At 31.7% G+C, this 7,400-nt stretch overlaps 1 pseudogene; it reads right to left on the bottom strand.

Annotated features, from left to right (window-relative positions):
• Positions 1-1,493: 1,493 nt before the first annotated feature.
• On the bottom strand, positions 1,494-2,254 carry LOC147501395 (putative NAD(P)H dehydrogenase (quinone) FQR1-like 2 pseudogene; annotated as a pseudogene).
• Between the last annotated feature and the right edge of the window lie 5,146 nt (positions 2,255-7,400).

The following is a 7,400-nucleotide window of genomic DNA, read 5'->3' as shown; positions in this document are numbered from 1 at the left end:
TTAAATAATGATCCATAAATATTACCTAATACTATATATACATGGCATACATGCAGAAAAACATAAAAAATTTACAATAATAATCAAAATTGAACCTCAGAAGCCCCGCTGGCCAAAGAATTAAAAACGAACGTTTCGATCCGTCAATGCGATTAATCCCAAAGGAATATTGAATGTTTCAGGTACAGGGCCAAATATTTAGGCCTGGAAATGGATCAAGGTGGATCGAGATGTCGTGGTCGATGATGAGCAAGAACAAGAAAATTGATCATGGACGCTGGTCCCACAAGACGACGACTCCACAATAAAGACGCTGGTTTTTTTTTTCAAAATGACTTCAATTTTCAAGAAGTCTTATAATTTGCTGAAAATGATGTTTCCACCCTAACTTTTGAACCCGGCAAGGAATCCAAATTTTTTTGGATTATCTCCCCTCTGATAAAGCCTTCCCTAGTGGAATTGATGAATATCTAAGTATCTCACTAGTTAAACCCATCAAAGCCCCCACAGAAGGATGGGCTTGATAGAATTACTTGATCATATGGTTCAAAATAGGATACTGAATGCAAAACAAATTGCAGCTTACAATGATGTGTCTGTATATACTGGGTCCAACCTAAAAAAGTTTGTTTAGAGTTGAGAACATAACTCAAAGGTAACCATATGTATGTGGTGCTGTATTTCCTTCAGATTTTGCAATTTCATTTAAGAACATAGCAATTTTTTTTCGATCGATTCCTAGGTGGTGGTCCAGGTTTTCAAATATCGGAACTAGGAATTACCAACTTTATGAGGAGACTTGACAAGCTAAACTAGATGGCTTCTACAATGACAAAACTTTTGTATGAATCCTCCTTTTTCAGCAATCTACCTCTACTAAAGCGTCCTCTTCTAAATGCTTAAAATGTCCCTAATATGCTATTTGACTCTAAAAATTCGTTGAATTTCCTCCAATTCCAGGTAGATATTTCACGTAAATTCTCTATTATATCCATCCGCCCCTTTCAGAGGTCTCCTTCAGCTCTTTTAAGTTTATTTCATATCTAAAAGATTGTCCTAGCGACATAACTTTACAAGGCAAGCCCAGAACTTTTACAAAGGGTATAACGGCTCAACTGTGTGTCAAATCCTAAATCCAAATAGAAGTTGCTGTTAGCAATCAACTCTAACAAAATGGTTTTGTGATTGTAATCACAGTCTAAACTACTTTTAACAGTGACATGTCTACCCTAACCAATGTAACTTCCAATAACCAAAGCAGGTGATACCATTACAATCCATGGGAAGGATAACCAACATTTCCTTTTAACAAACCCTGCTTCAAATACTACTCAGGCTAATTAGGCATTCTTCTGCATCACTTCTCGACTTTCATAACCTATACTTCCTTTACAATATACGCACAACTCATATCCAGTTAACAATATGAAAACATTAAACAACAATATCACACAATAAAACAAACAAACAAACAATGCAATTAAAATTTGGACTTACGCGGTGGTTTCCTGCCCACCACCTTGTGTCCCAGTACTAACAAAAAACCACCGGGCTTCCCAGCAAGTTTCTGCTCCTTCCACAGTTAGCCCAGTAGAATCGAAAAAATGACTTCATTTGTGCAGCCATTGACCCATACCTAGCTGGAAAGCCAAACAAAAATCCATCAGCCTGGACCAATTCCTCGGCATTCGATATAACTTCAATCCACCGTCTTTCTGAGGAACCTTCATTTGTTCCAAAACTTGAATTGATAATGTTTCAGGCACCCTATACAAATACCCTTGAACCTTCAATTAAATCAACCCCTTTTTTCATTCTCTTTGCTAATCCTTCCACGTGTCCATACATTGAGTAAAACACTATAAAAATCTTGAGCTTTGAAGCTGCTGTTGTTGTTGTTGAGGGCAATGCTAGTAAATTTGAATTGTTGTTCTCTTCAACATGTGTAGTAACAATGTCATTATTATTACTAGTTTGTTGTTGTTGTTGTTGTTCACTTTCTCTTTCTTCAGGTGATGCTACTACTGGTGCACGTTTCTTGCTTGGCACGCAACCTCCTCCTTTCCCCATTTCTTCTTCACTATAATAACATCAAATTATAAGACAAGCCCAGTTTTTCTGATGTTAGGGGAAAGTTTTAATCTTTTTTCTTGGGATTCGTATGAATTATAGATTTTCGGGGGTGAAATGGTAAAAAACCCTAATTTGATGATGAAATGGAATGGAAAAGATTTGCAGATTTGAGCTGAAGAAATAAAATGGAATTATTATGTTTTATTGTTTGCAGACATTTTGACTTTTAGTGGTTTGACTTTGACTACAACAGAATTTCTGTCTTTTAGTAGCTAGTGTTTGCTGGCCCGTGTGCTTAATATTCTCGGGGATTGAGTTACTTGGTTTACAAGTAGATTTTCCAATCCGTCTTCTGAATACGAACGGATGGCGTTATATTAAATTATTTTAAAATCTGGATAAGCTAGCAAGAAATTGAAGTGGAGGAGGGTGGAGAAGAGATGGAGAGATGGGTTTGTGGGTGGGGAGAGTTAGGGTTTGGTTGAGGGGAGGGAGAGAGAAGGAAAGAGGGAGATGGAGAGAGGGAGGATAGGTGGGATTGAGATAGACAAAAATCAACCAAACTTAGTTTGGCAGCATAACCCCTTACCAGATCGTTAAAACAAATCTAATTGAAAACATATTAGAACTATGAGATATGAAAATTATATTAATCAATCACGTTTCAATTTTCTTTGCACTTTTCTATAAAATGAAAACACCAACCTTGATAAAACTTATCGACTTTTTTTGTTATTAGGTTTAATAATTGAAGTTTAATTGAAATTTTGTGAGAATGCCAATGTGGTGAAGATAATATTGAAACTACGAATAGCAGACATTCCCCTCATAATAAAAGAATTATGATAAACACTACTTAAAATGCAAAACTATATTTGCTCGAGACATTCTATTCCCCGCATATAATACAAATATATGTTTTAGGGTTATTAGTTTTAATGCATTTGTATCAAGTTTATGATTTTCCATTAATTATTCTTTTGGTTAGTTCACGTAGAATTCATCCCAGTTTTCAATTTTTTAGTTAATTATTATTTGAGGCTTAGTTGAGTGCAATTTAAATCAATTTTATGATTTCTTGCTAGTTATTCATAAAATTTAAAGGCTAATTCATTCTGATTGCATCCAGGTTTATTAATTAAGTCTTTGAGATTAGTTTATTCATTTATATCCAGTTCAGATCTCCGTTAATTATCGATCTTTGAGTTAGTTCAATACATCTACATCCATTTCTAATTTTTACATTAATTATTTTTTGATGTTAGTTTGATGTATTTGCATCTAGTTTACAATTTATAGTTATTTATGCTTTGAGATAAGTTCGATGTAGTTACATCCAAACCGATTTATGCTTAACTATTATTTGAGGTTATTTCAATGTATTTGCATCCATTTTTGATTTCTTGTTAGTTAATCTCCTGATTTTAGTTTAATGTAGTTGCATCGGTTTAAATTTTTCAAGCATTATTTTTTTGAGATTAGTTTAATCTTTATTTGCATCTAATTCCCCGATTTTATGTTAATTATTCTTTGAGGTTAGTTCAATGCATTTGCATCAAATTTCCGATTTTCCATTAATTATTTTTTTAGGTTAGTTTAATGCGGTTACATTAAATTTATAATTTTCCAATTATTCATTTAAGTTAGTTTAGTGCAGTTTCATCCATTTTTGATGTTTCGTTAATTAATCTTTGATATTAGTTCATTGCATTTTTGGTCTAGTTTCGATTTTCCGTTAATAACTTCTGTAAGGTTAGTTCATACATCTGCATCTAGTTTCGATTATTTATGCTTTAGGGTTTGTTCGATGCAATTACATCCGAATTTTGATTTCCCGTTAACTATTCTTTGAGGTTATTTCAATGCATTTGCATTTAGTTTTTAATTTCCCACAAATTATTTTATGAGGTTAGTTCAATGCAGTTGCATTCGATTTTTGATTTTATGCTAATTATTTTTTGAGGTTAGTTTAATGCATTTTCATCCAGTTTCCGGTTTCCCGTTAATTATTATTTGAGGTTTGTTTGATGCATTTGCATACCGTTTCCGATTTCCCGTTAAATATTATTCTCTGACGTTAGTTTAATGCGCACCGATCCAGGTTTCATTTCCAGTTAATTACTTATTTGAGTTTAGTTTATTGCATTTGCATAAAGTTTCTTATTTCCGTTATTAATTACTCTTTTGAGCTCGCCATGTCTTTGAATCCGGTTTCCAATTTCCATTTAATTATCTAATGTGGTGTGTAATACCAACTTCTACCGATTCTTTGGTTTCTATTAGAGATGAATTTAAATGTGATACCGGGTTTTTGATAGTGGTGGGTTGGGATCCGGAGTTATTTACTAGTAAATAAAGGCCATTGAAATTGGGCTTTAATTCTCTTTTTCGATCAAGACTTCAACTCAAGCAAGTACAAGTGAGTCTGACTTGAGAGCTATTCAAGCAATCAACAAGCTTAAAAAGCCTCCATGGTATTGTGAGGACTTGGTTAAGGCCATTCATTTATGTTTTTCTTTACTAATGTATTCGGGGAATGTAATAGGCGATAGATTATCTAAGCGGGCTATATGTCGAGAGATTGCATTTTTTTAGTTTTTGAGTCCTCCACTTGATTGTAATTTACATATAATAGTGGAGGAAGATGCTAATCGGAAAATTGTACAACATAGTTTAATTCTAATACAAGTGAGGGTCATTCTAACCCCTAACTTATTTTGGAAAAAAAAAAAAGAACTTTCTCGATCCATCCATCAGAGTGTCCCTCGCAACATGACATAAAAAATAAATTATGCTTGATTTACTATGTGGGGTCATCAAGATTATCTAGTTTCCTATTTTCCATTAATTATTATTTAAATTATGCATGACTCAACGTAGTGGAATCTTCAAAGATTATCTATGAACGGGTGTTGCTATATTAATTATTCTGAAAAAATATTTGCAAACTATATGGGAACTATTATATATTAATATTTTATTGATCACTCATCTAAATTTCTTATAACGTGAAAATCTCACTCTCCATTAAAAAAAAAACTCACATTTGATAAAATCCTTCAACTTCATTTTGTTGTTTAATAATAGAAATTTGATTGAAGTTTTGTGAAATTGCCTAATAAGGCGAAGTTCATATTGAAGCTACTTGAATAGCAATGAGTTCCCAATCATCTAAAAGAGATAAGATAAACATCATTTTAAAATGCAAAACAATGCTTATCGAGACATTCCCACAACATATAACCCAACTATGTTTTGAGGTTAGTTCAATTCATTTGCATCTAGTTTATGATTTTTTGTTATTTATATTTTGAGGTTAGTTCAATGCACGATTGCATCCAATTTCGATTCCCGTCATTATTTATTTTTGAAGTTAGTTCAATGCAGTTACATCCAGGTTTCTAATTTCCATTAATTATTCTTTCATGGTTAGTTCAATACATTTTGCATCTAATTTCCAATATCATGTTAATTGTTCTTTGAGGTTAGTTTAATGCATTTGCATCCAATTTCCGATTTCCCAATTATTATTTGAGATTAGTTTAATATATTTGAATCCATTTTTTTCTTTCTTTTGTTTATTATTTGATAAGGTTGCATTTGCATTTAGTTTCCAATTTCCAGGTTAATTATTGTTTGAGGTTAGTTCAATAAATTTGCATTCGGTTTCGATTTCAAGTTAATTATTTATTGAGGTTAGTTTAATGCATTTGCATCCAGTTTATTTTTGAGATTAGTTCAAAGCGAGTTCTATCCGGGTTTCGATTTTTCAAGGTGGTTCTCTTTAAGATTAGTTCAACGCATTTGCATTATGTTTCCAATTTATAATTAATTTTTCTTTAAGGTTAGTTCAATGGATTTGCATTCAGTTTTCGATTTCCCGATAATTATTCTTTTATGTTAGTTTGATGTATTTGCACCCAAGTTTTGATTTTCCTCCAAATTATTCTTTAAAATTAGTTTAATGCAGTTGTATCCATATTCCAATTTTCTATTAATTACTTTTTAAGATTAGTTTAACAATTGCATTTGCATTCAGTTTCTGATTTCTCGTTAAATATTATTTGAGGTTTGTACGATGCATTTGCATCCAATTTTCGGATCCCCGTTAATTGTTCTTTGAATTTAGTTTCATGCAATATTATATATATTTTAAAAATATTTGTCATTATTGGTTTGTCATTGTTATTTTATTATATTTATTTTTCATTTTCTATTATATATTTTGTGATGTTATTTTTTTGTATAATTTACTTTTCTGCATGTAATTTGTTTTAGTTTGGTATATAATTTATTTAAGCCCAACGTCCACTTTAACTGAATCTCGTTATTCCGCCAAAATATATATTTTATAAAATTGGAAATTACATTATAGTGTTGAAATATTATAAATTTATAAATTTAATTGGAATATGTCGTAAGTAATTATTGTGGTCGGAATTATGATTTTTGGAATCCTTAAGTTTGAATAAATGTCTAAATCCCACAGTAGACGGCTCATCAAATCGAAAGGGTTTTAGGAGAATCGTTTTTTATAGAAATTATTGTTTTTAGCAATTCAGTTTTTTGTCTCCTATTTTATTTTTTTCGTAATTAACTATATAACTATATATATATATATATATATATATATATATATATATATATATATATATATATATATATATATATATATAGCAAATCAAAGTTGAATTTTTGTAGAGATGTTCTTTATGGTTAGTATATCATATCTTAAAAGATTAGATTTTAAATCATTTTGTAGGTAAAGTTGTAAAGTGTTTTTAGATTTGGTACTTATTTAAGGTCCTTTTAGAGCTAGAAATTTGTATATATATATATCGGTTTGGCTAAAAGTGAATAAAGATAAGAGCCTAAAACAGTAGTTTTAACCCCTTTAACAATAATATTTTAGACCCGACCATGTGATTAATAAGTAAGAGTTAAACTTATCGTTTTTTTGTATATTTCAAAGCTTGAGTCGAATATGTAATGGAAATGCGCCTTTTATGAGATAAAGGAGCAAGAGTTGGTTCTTAAGAAGTTACGCGATTAAAGGCCAAGATTCAAGGAGAAAAAACATTTTAAATCCCTTCAAACCAAAAGTCAAAGTCAACGCCGTAAAACAAAGACACAAAAATCGCCAGAACTTAAGGCCGCGTATCTTTAGACTCAGACCTCGGAATTGGGCCTACCTTATGTCAAAACGACCGGCTCGGAAAGATATTTCTAATGGTTCAAGCCTTGACCCAATCAGAGAAGCAGAAGTGGGCGAAAAGTCCATGGAAGTCAAATCTAGCTGAAAAAGCCTCTGTGGACTGAAGAATTGG

The sequence above is a fragment of the Coptis chinensis genome, chromosome 4 (assembly GCF_015680905.1).
Source record: "Coptis chinensis isolate HL-2020 chromosome 4, ASM1568090v1, whole genome shotgun sequence".
Taxonomy (NCBI): Eukaryota; Viridiplantae; Streptophyta; class Magnoliopsida; order Ranunculales; family Ranunculaceae; genus Coptis; species Coptis chinensis.
Note: the sequence above shows the minus strand (reverse complement) of the source record. Positions and strands in the feature narration are given on the sequence as shown.